At 38.3% G+C, this 13514-nt stretch overlaps 1 pseudogene; it reads right to left on the bottom strand.

The window, feature by feature from the left end:
- Positions 1 to 1968: 1968 nt before the first annotated feature.
- LOC143560075 (demethylepipodophyllotoxin synthase-like) lies at positions 1969 to 4212 on the bottom strand (annotated as a pseudogene).
- Positions 4213 to 13514: the final 9302 nt, after the last annotated feature.

The following is a 13514-nucleotide window of genomic DNA, read 5'->3' as shown; positions in this document are numbered from 1 at the left end:
CATAAAGATAAAATGTTTAAACTGGTTTGCTATATGTTTTTAAATCAGTTAAAGTTAAACTGTTATTATAAAGACGTTTAAGACGACTTAGGGTTTTTTTTGTTTAACGAGAATAAAAGATTTGAAAGTTTCTGTCTTCATTTGTATATAAAATTTAGGTGGTATCTTAGTTGCAAGAAACTCGAATACTTCAATTCAAAGAAAATAAAAACACACGGAGATTTTTAGCAACTTTTGACATGCTCTCATCAGGTACAATTTAGTTCATGCTCGGTGGTCAATTCTAAGTATTTCTAACAGTAATATGCTTTTGTTGTACGCTTCAGTTACAGCCTACAGAGCCGTCTCTTGGGTAAGCTAAATAAGGCGACGGCTTTGGGCCTCCAGTTTTATAGGGCCTCAATCTAAATATAGGTTTGTATTATGGATTTTTAAAAGTCGTTTTTTTAAACATCACGTACCCATTATCACTGCATATCATCCATATGCTATAATTAATGGATACTCTTTATAGCTATAAACAAAAAAAAATGGCCTCAACATTTTAGTTAATTTTAGGCCTCCAGACACGTTGAGCCGACCCTGCTTCAGTAATATGATTTTGTTGTACGCTAGGAGACATACACGTTCTTAGAGGGAACCCGAAATCTGTTTTAAGTGAACCGTGTCTAACACGGGCCTCAACTTCCATTTCTATCTATTTTGTTCTTGCTTTTCCATTTCATTCAATTCATGATCAATATCATGAACATTTTTTTCCATGTTTTATTCATATCATTCGGGGCTCGATTTTAGTCATTCAGTTACATAAATTTACTAGATAAGTTATATCTTTGTTTACTTCAGTTTTTTAGGTATAAACTATAAAGGCAAAACAAGCGTTCCCATATTGAAAATCAAGTTTTTTTGTTCATATGAATGCCGCTGACTTTTTTTTCCCTCCAAGTATGTTAATTTATCGAACTTACTTTTTGGGTTTAAGTGTGGCATCGTAACGAATATAACCGATGCTGAATGAATTCACGGCACCGCAACGCCCGGGTTTTACGAACTATAAATGACGTTTTAAATAAGTTAGTTCTTTCTATCATGTGGTGGCGTTGATAGCCGAAAGACGAGGGTACATGCACCAATCAGCCGGTATCCCGATGATTGAGTGCTATGTGCTTTATGTCCAAGGCTTGATGCAAAACTACTATCGAGCCGGGGGTCTCACCGGAAGCAGCCTCTCTATCCCTATGGGGTAGAGGTAAGGCTGTCTACATCTTACCCTCCTCAGACCCTAACATATCTTTGCTATTAGTGGGATATACTGAGTACGATGATGATGATGATTTCTATCATACGCTATACGAGTGTTACTACTATCCTAGGCGTTTACAATATTTGTGTTCAGTTTATTTCCGATGACGTGATGAACCTAAGCAATACCAACCTACTTCATGTCGCTTTGATTAAAAGTTGTACCTGTATCGATACTATTTTGGGCGTATAGAATATCACTTTTTTGGATTTAGTGTCGGTGCTGCAACGATGTTAATTAACATATACTCTGAACGGATTTAAGTTGTTGCGCAGTCACAACGCGGAGTTTTACTACCTAGTTAAAGTTGGTATATATAATTCTTTAGACGTGGTGTAACATTTAAGCATTCATAGAAGTAAAGTGGTATGTAAGCCCTAACCTGGTCACATGTTAATTACAAAGAATTTCTTAACATGATTCTGCTCATTTATTGGACGTGCCTATATGTACAATCACTCAATCAGTACCATGAAAATATCTAATTCTTTCCTAATAAAAGGGGAAAAAATAAATAATGAAAGCTAACTTATTATTACCATGTTTCAAACGAAAAGTACGTATGTAAACAAACTATAAACTCGGGAGAATAGCATGAATACTGATAGAATATTTATTTGCATATATTGAAATGAAAATGGAGAAACGTTGAAATGTTATAAAAATAACACCATTGTGCTTACAAAAGATAAATGATCGCAAAGCAACTTGTGACTTATTTTGCATAATCAAGCTTATTTCTATTTTATATCATGCACTTTCGGAATACATATTAAGGGATAAACGAGGAGCAATAAGGACCTCAAGTGGTGTTGCTTTGGAGCTAATCAGTCCCATGCCTTCTGTCATATCGATCGGCTCTTCTGTTGTTTTTGTTATCATAAACTCTGTAACACACTAGCTAGGGTTAAAGGCAAAGCCTCTAGTGCAAAGAACACACCGGGACACATTCTTCTTCCACTACTAAAGCGCAGCAATTCGAAATGATTTCCTTTGAGATCAATATTCTTGTGGCTTGTCAAGAATCTTTCTGGCTGGAAATCGTAAGGATTTGACCATACATTTGGATCGCGGTGTAGTTTCCAAAGATTTACTAACAAACGTGTGCCTTTCGGGATGTTGTAGCCGCTAACAACGCAATCCTCCATAGACTCATGAGGAAGGGAAAGAGGTCCTGGTGGGTGCAAACGCAATGTTTCTTTAATGACTGCTTGAAGGTAGACTAATTTTTTCGTGTCTGACTGTTCCACAAGCCTCTCCCTACCAACATGTTCATCAATTTCATCTTGGACAGTTTTCAGTGTGTTTGGGTTGTTGAGAAGTAAAGATAACGCCCATGTTAAAGTCACAGCCATCGTGTCCGAGCCTCCTGTTAGTATTGCCTGCATAATTGAGATTACACCAAGTGTTAATGGGATTGCATCATAAAGAACCTATTATTATTATGGGTTAAAGCCAAAAAAAATTCTTTAGTTTCACCACAGTAAGTTTAATATCAATATGGTACATGAAGTTTCAGCATATAAGAATTCATAAATTAGCAAATAGTTAAGGTTAATTAAGCTTGCCAGGCATGAGGCTTTGATAACTGTATCATGGTCATAACCGTGGAAATCTTCTTCGGAAGCATCTTGGAGAATAGAAATCATCACATCTATGAAGACTTGGTTGCCTTCATGTTGCTTCGCATTCAGTTTTTCTCTCTTGTGCTCTTTCAACCACCCTTCTAGGATATTGTTGTCCATCTCTTTCCCAGTCATTTTCATCTTTTTCTTATATCCTCCGAGATCGAAGACACTCAAGAAGGGAATGAATCAGATACCACAAATGTGCCAAATAACTCAAATATGTCCCTGACAACCTTTATAGATCGAATACCTTCTTTATGGTTAAGTGGAAACCACTTTCCAGAAAGGATCCTAAGTACAACATTTAGTATCAAGTTCTCAAACCACCCTGACAACTCCATCTTTACCATACCGAAACCTTCACTATCTTTGTTCTTTAGCCAGGTCTCATAGATATCTTTCATAGATACTTTAAGTTATGAAACTCGAACATGCTCAATCATCTCCACTCTTCGTTGAGAGAGTACCTCGAGCGTGAGCATCTTGCGCACTTTCAAGTCCCGGATCGATAATCAAACACCAACTAAACGAATAACTCTCGTTTATATTAATCAGAAAATATAACTCTAAAAAACTGATTACAACCCTCAAACCCTAACCCGGTTTGACTCTTGATGAACCCTAACTCGGTTACATCTCGTGTGTGTCTCCAGATGAACTCTAATTCGGTTGCACCTCACATCACCACCCTCTCTAATGTCTAACCATGACATGTTTATATAGGACTAACCTACCTTATTATCAAAGACATTACCTATTATAATTACAATACAATTAGGAAATATAACGTAATTAGGAAACACAACCAATTATGACCAGCTTGTCAATATTAGTCCCTCAAGTTCACCGACTTGTGACTTGATGTCTGAAATTACTTCCAACACGCTTTTCGCCAGTAATCCCCATATGGAGCAATGCCAATCAAGGCATAGTTATAGCCCATGATCTCTGCTGCCATTGATTTGGGTCAACTTGCAAAGATTTTGTCATTTGTGGTGTAGCACTCTTTAGCTATCTCCCCATTACTCACCACCAGAATTTGGTGAGTTCAAGCTTCATGGTAAAAATAGGACCATATTCTTCTGCCATGTCACTTAAGACATGATGAGGGACTTTCGATCCACCTAGAAGGTGTAGGTGCCCGATAATAGGCCATGCGCCTTTAGCTTTAGGTGGTTCTCTGTTCATCCTCTTTCTTTTCAAGATTTGGAGCAGAAAAGCTATTGCAATAACAAACAAAATGGCTTCCATAGTTGAAGAAGATGAGAGATGGAACTCCATGGCTTCGATCAATGTCCAGAAAGAATTATTAAGTGATTTTACCATCGTATACAAGTTAAATATGCTACACTAGTTTGTATCCCCAGTATTACGGGGTTGTTTTATATTGTTTGTTCTAATATTTATTTATTTTTTGAATTTATATTTTTTTATTGTATGAAAGTTAATAATATACTTATGGTTTGATAATAAATTGTTTCATAACAAAATGAGATGTTATAATCCGGTTTAAAAGTTTTGATGAGATTCAAGACTCTTTTATTTTTTTAACTATAAAATTGGTTTTTTTTAATTATATATAATATTTATGAAAGTTAATAATATACTTATTGTTTGGTGAGACCTAAGACCCGTTTATTTTTTTTATTATAAAATTGGTTTTTTAATTTAAATAATATACATATATTTTTTAAAATAAATAAGATATTAATTTTTAGTATATCCTATTTTATAGGATTGTTACATCAATAATTTGGTAAGAAATAATTTTTAATTTATTGAGATGTTATAACCCGTTTAAGGAATATATGGGTTTGGTAAGACCTATACCCATGAATTCGGGTTAAATGCATGAGAAGCCTCTATTTAAATATCAAGTAAATCCGGTGATTCCAAAAAAGGAGGGAGCGACCACATCGCGACACATATGATTTTTATGTTTTCGTTTATATATATTATAGATTACTGACAAACCCATGTTTAATACTATATTTTAACGGCAATCATTACATTTTTATTTTTTTCTTTTTTATTTAAAATAATGAAAATAACATTTTATTTAATAAAATAAATTAGAAAACCCACATTAATACATTGAAAAAAATATCACTAGTAGTAAAAATAAATATTACTCGTCAAGTTTATATTTTTTTTTAATAATTTTATCCATTTTTATTTCCGCTAGCCTCCGGGCATCCGGTAAGGTGGTCGATCGTTTCCTATAAAAAAACGAGATCTTTGTCCATTTGCCTGGCGTTCAGTACATCAGCGAACATCTTGTTGGAATCAAAAAAATTTTGCATCACCTAGAAACGTTGACTCCCAAGGTCGTGTTAATCGGCGAGTCGGTTGTTCATTTCGGTGTATACTTCTCTAACATCCACACTTGCACCCGCCGCCGACGCCCCCGTCGGTTTCCCCTCTTGACGACTTCTTCTACCGCCTGCTCGAGGGAACTTCGCATACTCATCCTCGTTATCACTAACTTCGTCATTGTTTAAGTCAAAGTTTCGAGCATCGAACTACGACATTTTAGGATCAATCGAGGATGAGGTTTTGGATCTTTTTGCTCGTCACTTACTCCCGGACCTGACGGGCGGTGGGGATGATGGTCGGGAGCGATGGGTGGTGGTGGTGGGTGGTGACAGCAGAGGTGGGTGGTGGTGGCGGCGGTCGGCGGAGGCGGATGGTGGTGATGGCTGACGACGGAGGCAGTAGTGGATGGTAGCAGGCGGTGGTGAGAGAGCAATGGGTAGTAATGGTGGTTGGATGGTGGAGGTGATATAGTGTGAAAGAGGGGATGTAATGAAAAAAAACAAGGGGGTGAATGAAATGAATTTGGAGTGTTTTAGAGGGATTGGAATGGACGTGGTAATGAGTGATTCCATGTCATTGACCAACCAAACACATTTTTTTCATTCTATTTCATCGTAATGTTTCATTCCATTCCGCCTCTCATTCATACATATCAAACGCTACCTTACGCTTTCTCTACTCAGAATATCCTTGATTTACATAAAAGTCGCACCCCCAAATTTGTTGAAACAAAGTCGGTTCATGCGATGATCCTTAAATCTTATTGGTGTATACCATAGACAAAAAAATGAGACGTTTTTCGGTAATAGAAAAAGCTTCAATTAACCAACTCACAAAAGAGATAAAGAGCACTAGCATTGTGCATGTGCATTAAGGAATGAGCAAATTTAAGCTCTTTAACATTGAGAGATGGTGTTGGTTTAATTCCAAAGTTTTTTTTGGATTATTGATACTTAGGCTATGCGTAGTGGAGGGGCTATAAATTGGGGGAATTGCGACACGTAGCGTGCAGTCAGTAAATGGTAGGAATTTGTTTTGGGTGTAATGGTGTTGTAGACCCTTCAGTTTCACGTCACCATTTTTTTATTATTTTCTTTTAATAATTAAACTAAACAAATAAAAACCCATTAAATTAAATAATTAAATAAAAATACATTAAAATTAAAAAGAAATATTAAAAAAATACATAACAAAAAAAAACTAATATCCATAATATTCGCGTGTTTTTTCAATTCGTCATCGTTGCAATAATGTGGCATCTTCGTGTAACTCAGCCGCTTTGAGAGATTTGTATTCTTTACTCATTTCCCCCAGTTTCAACATAGCGGCAATCTTTTCGTGTTGTTTGTTGGTTTCTTTCATAGTAGCGGTGAGTTCCACGACAATCTTTTCGTGTTGTTTGATGGTTTCTCTCATGGTAGCGGTGAGTTCCATGGCATGTGTTTCGAAAGGAGGGAATGGGTGTTTCGGCTAGTTCGGGTTGTTTCTAGGATTCATTTTGGTTGTATTTTTGAAGAATTTGGTTATGTGTAGTGTATGAAATAGATATGGGTTTGGAGAAGAAGAGTATATGTATATATGTATTGTTTAAATTAATTGTTTTTTTTACATTTGACAGTTCCCGACGGTTATACTGTTATTTTATTATTATTTTCACACAACAAACGGCGACAAAAGCCCCCCCCCCAATTTCGCTCCACATTTCGTCGGGAAGGGGGGGTGTTCTCACCTAATTCGTCGCCTCTCGCCCCATTCTATCGCCCACTACGGGTAGTCTAATATATTTGATGATGCGGTAGTTTCTAGCTCTTTTCTAGTATGTGGTTATATTGTGACATTCGTGACAAAACGAGGTATACCTTATTCACTACGTAGCGAGTAAACGATAAATCGGTTAATTCGTGTTGCTTAAACGAGTAACCGACCGATACTAATTATGACCCGTATATATACCGAGGGGTCATACATGAGTTATACATATATTATAGTGGCTAACATATTGATATTGAGGCCCCAGTACGTTTAAAACCACTTAAACGAAAAAGGTTTCATTTATTGATACGCTATGAGTTTAAACACAATCGTTAACATCAAAACGAGCATCGTAGCATCCGTCAAGTCGAAAAAGATTTATGGAACACTTATATAACATGTTTTAAGCAATCCGTGAAAATATTTTGGGTTTTTACGACAATATAATATGTTTTTATTATTTTGCAAAATTAAGTCGAAAAACGTTCGTCTTTGCGCTGTATGTCGCACCCCAATTATTTTTCGCGCAAAAAAATGAACTATAAATAAATTTGGAACCAAGATCAAACTTTGGGCATGCAAAACGAGGCATGTGGGCCAAAAGAGGGGCACTTAGGCCCCCCTTTTTATTTGCGGCCGCCATACACATTACCAACACACTTAAGATATTTTGATTGATAAACATGATATTTCTTTAATTCTTTTCACACTTTAACATATATCCAACAACTTAGCAGCTGAGTTATTCTTTTCCCAGCAAAAATATTGAGGTAAGGTTTAAAATTAATGAATTTTGAACTTGTTTTAATGCTTGATATAATCATAAAAACATGTTTTGATTAGTTTTAAACATGTTTAACCATCCAAAAACCATTAAAATCAACTAAAATCATGTTTTGATGTTAAACATGTATACAAAGCAGAATCATATGGATTTTTGACCAAAAACACGGATTAGAACATGAATATGTCGTTTTTACGGTTCAAAAGTTCGGTTTGAAACCCAAACCGAAACCCTAGTTAACTAGGCTGTTCCATGGATGATTTATGCTTGGTTTGATGTTGTATGATATGTAGATACACTTAGTTTGTGACCCAAGACCTGGAGAGTCGTTTAAGCCATCGAAAATCGCCGAAAACCAACAAGGTATTACCGGTTAACTCGTTTAGGGGCTGTTTGTGCTTCGATTGTGACGTGCTTGTTTTTAGGTTATGAAACTTTTGAGGATCATTAGGTATCACATAAGTGAGTCCTTGTTCAAATTTGGTAATTTTTAGATAAACGGAGAATATTTGGCGAATTTATTACCGTTTATAGGAGTTTATTTGGGAAACATAGTTAAAACTCTTGAAAAATTATGAAATTTGTCTTGGAACCAATAAATGTTATGGTAAGATTACTGGAAAAGTTTGGGATGATTTGGAGATGTCTAAGTATTTTTTTGTGCAATTGTGTTTTAATCGAGTTTTAACAGCCGAAAAATGCACAAAAAGGCATTTTGGCCAAAGTGTTAGATTCTGGAGATTTTTAATGAGCTATGTGATGATATTGAAACCACTTGGAAAAATTATCGGATTTTTCAGATGTCATTTGCTATAAGCGGACTATTTATTACTTAATTATAACACATTAAATGAATTTTTATAAATAGATAATTAATTATAAAATTTCTGAAAATATTTTTATAAAATTCTCCATATTTTATTTATTTTTACAAAAATTTCCATAATTTATATATAAGTACATAATTAGTTATGATTAATCAAATATTTAAACTATAATTGTTTTAACGAAACCGGCAGTTTTGTGTTTAACGGACTGACTGGTATGTCAAAATATCAAAAGTGGTCAAATATCGTATTTTTGGATGAACTTGATAAAAACGAACTTTTTACGAGAATTCCGAACAATTCGGGATGGATTGTACGCGTTTTGTATAATCAAAACCGTAAGAAAACGGAAACAAACCATGCAATCAATCCAGATACCGAAACCTTAAAACTCTTTCATAAATCAAATCATTTTATCAATCAATATGTTACTTAAGTTTATGTGATCTTACTTATTTCCGAAACGCATAAACGATCAACTTGGCTAGGCTCAGAAAACGGTGAAACTGAGCCAAATCTGGTTTTGAACATTTCATACTGTACAACGTCACAATATAAGACTATGGTCATGTTCTGGGCTTAACAACTATAACCAGACTAGTTATACAGCCCGATTTAGCTTAAACAATGTACTAGCTTGAACTACGATAAGAGATAAGGTGAGTTAGTACGATACCGGTTATAGAAGTCAAGCTATAATCGAGGAACATTACTTACTTATACATTTTACCAGCTTGAACTACGATAAGGTGAGTTTCACGACCCCACTTTCTAAACTGTTTTACGAACTTTTGGGGTGGAAAGCATGTACTTATATACTTAAAAACTTGTGATGATGTGAATTATCTAAGTACTAACACTTGAAAGTCCCCACAAACACAAGTGATTAACTTCGTGCCGGTGACGTGTGGATAGTACTATCGGTTTGACAAACCCAACTGACAGGGCCGGAGGGGTATGCCGGAACATGTTAACCCAGTTGCACATTGTCATTTAAACTTACTACATTCTGCTATGTGGTGTTAGACATAGTACATACTTGGGGCAAAGTGGTTGTTAAATGCCAACGGGAGTACATGGGCAAGGGTGGCCATGCGTGCGAGCTGTCTTGGTTTCACTTGTGGCTTGGTATAATACATCATACACATACATATATACATACATACTGTGAACTTTACGAACTCGTATACTAATTTTGTTCGTACTCGTGAAACTTGAAACTCACCAACTAGACGTAGTTGTGTAGGTTCCCTGGACGGATCAACAAGAGATATCTCGATCTACGTAGGTGCGGAATCCCTGCGTAGGTCGTTACGAGCGTAGAAGACACGAATAGATCAAACACGATACGATAAACAAACACGTTATATTATAACCAAAACACGTGATACGATATCACTATTACAGACCCGAACTCTCTGGTTCAACTATCGTTCAACTAACAACTGTTTCAACAACTTTACTCAAACAAAACCGTAACCTATTTAAATGCACGACAACTTCGCCTGGCATGTTCAGGCGAAGTTGTCCATAACTTCGCTTGACTAACAAGTTCGCCTAAACAGCGAACTTGTCAGTAACTTTGCTTAAGGCATATAAAACATAATTAATCATTACAGACTCGATTACAGACACTAGACTATGAACTACTGACATTATGCACCAACAGACTCCCCCTTGGCAGTAGCTTCATGTCTTGATCTTCAAGCACGTGTCTTGTAATCTTCAATCTCTTGGTCTTCATGCATGTACTCCTTCTCTCACGCATACCGTGACTACTCGCTTATATTTCCTCGCTTCATCTTTCCAAGCAGGAATATAAAATATCTTCTTTTCATTTAACAACTGCAGATCAGCTTTCGATAAGTTAACAAGATACATCGGATCATACACTCTTAGCACTTCTTGTTCATCTTCGTCTTCCATCATGGCTTCAGCAGTCTGGCAATCAACATACCACCATTTAAGATCTTTCAACACATCTTGAGGCATAGTCTTCATTGGAACCTCTTTCATGCATCGAATCGGTTTGTACTTCATTACCATCCATGGCTTGCCATCTGCTCTCATTCCTCTTTCCTTATCTTCCACTAGCTTTCCCTTCTGTGGCTTTAATAACTCAAACTTCTTTTCTTTAATACTTTCTTTCCACACGATCTTCCCAATAACTCTGGCCATGTTGTCGTCGCTTCTATTAATCAACCCCAATCTAGCCAAATCCTTCACCTCACATTCAGGCAATGTATTGAGAGATCTCAACGTCCTCTTAAAGTATTGGATCCCATCATATCTTTTCAACACGAACACTTTTAACTGTTCATCATATAGCCAACAGATAATTCCTTTCTTTGATTCAGCATAGCCTTTGATATTATAACTTTTCTTGAACATGGTTGGAACAGCAGGCTTCTTAGTTTTGATAAACCAATGAGCATAGCCTTCCTTCCATCTAGGCTGCTCCTCCCATTCTGTATCATCACCTGCTGTGTCTTGACATACATCTGACTTTTCAACTTCAGGGATCTCGTGTTCAACATTCTCCTCAACTATTTCACCCTCTTCAACATCATCTTCAATCACTATTTCAGCACCAATCTTTTCAATCTCTTCGACTGTTAGAACATCATCTTCACACATAAACTCATCATCCAACATATCATCATCTAATTCCTTCAAGGCATCGATCACATCATCTCCCATCTCCTCGTCATCTACCATCACCACCTCATCACCACCAGAACCGCCAGCTGCACCTGCAGACTCCCCCTGAGCTGTGGAAGTCCCAAGAGCTTGAGTAGTTCTTGGCAACTCACCACCTGCACCTTTCGATGCATTGGGATCATCGTCTCTGTCATTCTTCTTCTTTGTCCTGAGCTCGTCGCCTTTACAGCTCATCTCCCCCTGAGATGCCAAGAACTCCTTCATAGCATCTATAATTTTTCCATGTTCAACCAGGAGGGACGACTGTAGTTGATTTTCTGCTACTAGGCGCTGAATAGCCTGGGTCTGGATAAGATTCACCCTTGACTGCTCTGCCACGACCCGTTCCAGTGCGGCTATTCTTTCGAAGTCTGATAGAGTTGCATCGAAATCGAACCTCATATACGATAAATCGTGAGTGTACTGAGGAGGTATTTCCGATGAAACCGGGACATCAGAAGCAGCTGTGGACGTAACCGCAGGTGGTATCGTGACCGACAACCCTGCAGTTGCAACGACTGTCGACTCAACAAATTGTGCAACCACCTCTGAAGGAGTAAGAGTTGGAGGTGGTAAAGACACAATCTCCGGAGTCGTCAGCTGGAAAGTAGTGATAGATGGGATGCCAAAAGAAGATGATGTAGCCACCACGGGAACATCCGCGGTGCTTAAACTTGTAACCTGTACTGATGTAGGGACAATCGACATACCTGACAGTGCGGGCGGAGCGAAACGTACGACTCTTGAACTCTCACCTGCTCCCATACCTGCACCTGTCCTGTCCCTTCTTGAACGTCTGATCAACTTATGAATGTCTTCTTCTTCTTCTGACTCACTGTCGTCATCCGTCCTCTTTCTCTTCCCATACGTTCTTTCTCGAGTCACCATCATACGTCTTGCCTCATCCATTACATCATCAAAATCTGAGTCAGCCACCGTCGTAGCTGCTCTAGTAACATCCACCCTCGAAACTTGTGCTAGCGAGACCTGTACAACTTGTTGAGGACCAACTCGGTCCATATCGAAGTAGCCTTGACCTCCAAACACTTCATCAAGGTCCACTTCCTCCTCCGGTGACACAACAGGCGCAGCAGGTATATGTTGAGGTGCTCCTGCCTGTTGTGGTCGAGGGTCTCTGAACTCGTCCCCATTGGCAGGAACATACTCCGGGTTGATTAAATACCCAAAGAGTGGAGTATGCCTGGGCGAAGATACGTTTGTTCACACTCTCCACGTATCTGATCGGGGCGGCGCTGAGGTAGATTTGGAGCCACATGGTTCAAGATCATCTGGATGAATCTTGGAAACATAATGAACCTCTCACGCGCCACTGCCCGTCTTTGTCTATCGATCTCATAGAAGACCATCTGACTGAAACTATAACGTTTGTTATAAGTCAGAGCAGTCATCGCCGACTGCATGGTCGCACCCATCCTGTCAGTACCCGCCTTCCTCCCTGACATGCAGACAATCATTACGTGCATGAGGAAGCGCCACTGATCGAGTAAGAAACCCTTCCTTCTTTGTGTATCGCCCAACGGGCCCGAATAGCCCATCCGTAAAAACGCTCCATCTAGAAAAGGAGCCACAAAGTCCGTCGGGTCATCCCTGGTCTCATTCCCGAAACGTAAAGCCGCCCGGATTTGTTCAAAAGAGAACTGAACTTCTTGATTGTTGACGGTTGCTCGCATAACTGGGGGCTCAACGCGGCAATCGTATTCCACCGTCTGCCAAAAATCCTCAATATTGGGTAAGGATATCGGCAGAGTAGTGGTGATCACGTGGAATATCCGCGAGCGAAGGAGGAAAGTGATGATTTCGCGGTAATCCTCCACACCACTCGCTTCTGGGTCTAACGTAATATACATATTATGCCCAGGGAAGAATTGTCTCTGGTTATCTCCCCCGTCATCGCCACCAGCACCTCCAGCACCAGCAACAGCAGCCATATCTGCAACAAACGAACCAAGTTAGATACACGTTAAGGCATAACACAAGTTCGCTTGTTACCATGAGCGTAGTTGTGATAAAGTCTGTATAGGCGAAGTTAAAGATGGGGCGAAGTTGGGAACAACTTCGCTTCATCTTTAAGTTCGTCTAATAACTAATAAGTAAAAAGGTCCAGGCGAAGTTAATGATAACTTCACCTCACCACAACATCGCCTCAGGCGAAGTTAAACCTCAGGCGAAGTTGCGGATAACTT

The sequence above is a fragment of the Bidens hawaiensis genome, unplaced genomic scaffold (genome assembly GCF_021521415.1).
Source record: "Bidens hawaiensis isolate Kalapana, Puna unplaced genomic scaffold, B.hawaiensis_p1.1 tig00020220_1, whole genome shotgun sequence".
Classification (NCBI taxonomy): domain Eukaryota; kingdom Viridiplantae; phylum Streptophyta; class Magnoliopsida; order Asterales; family Asteraceae; genus Bidens; species Bidens hawaiensis.
Note: the sequence above shows the minus strand (reverse complement) of the source record. Positions and strands in the feature narration are given on the sequence as shown.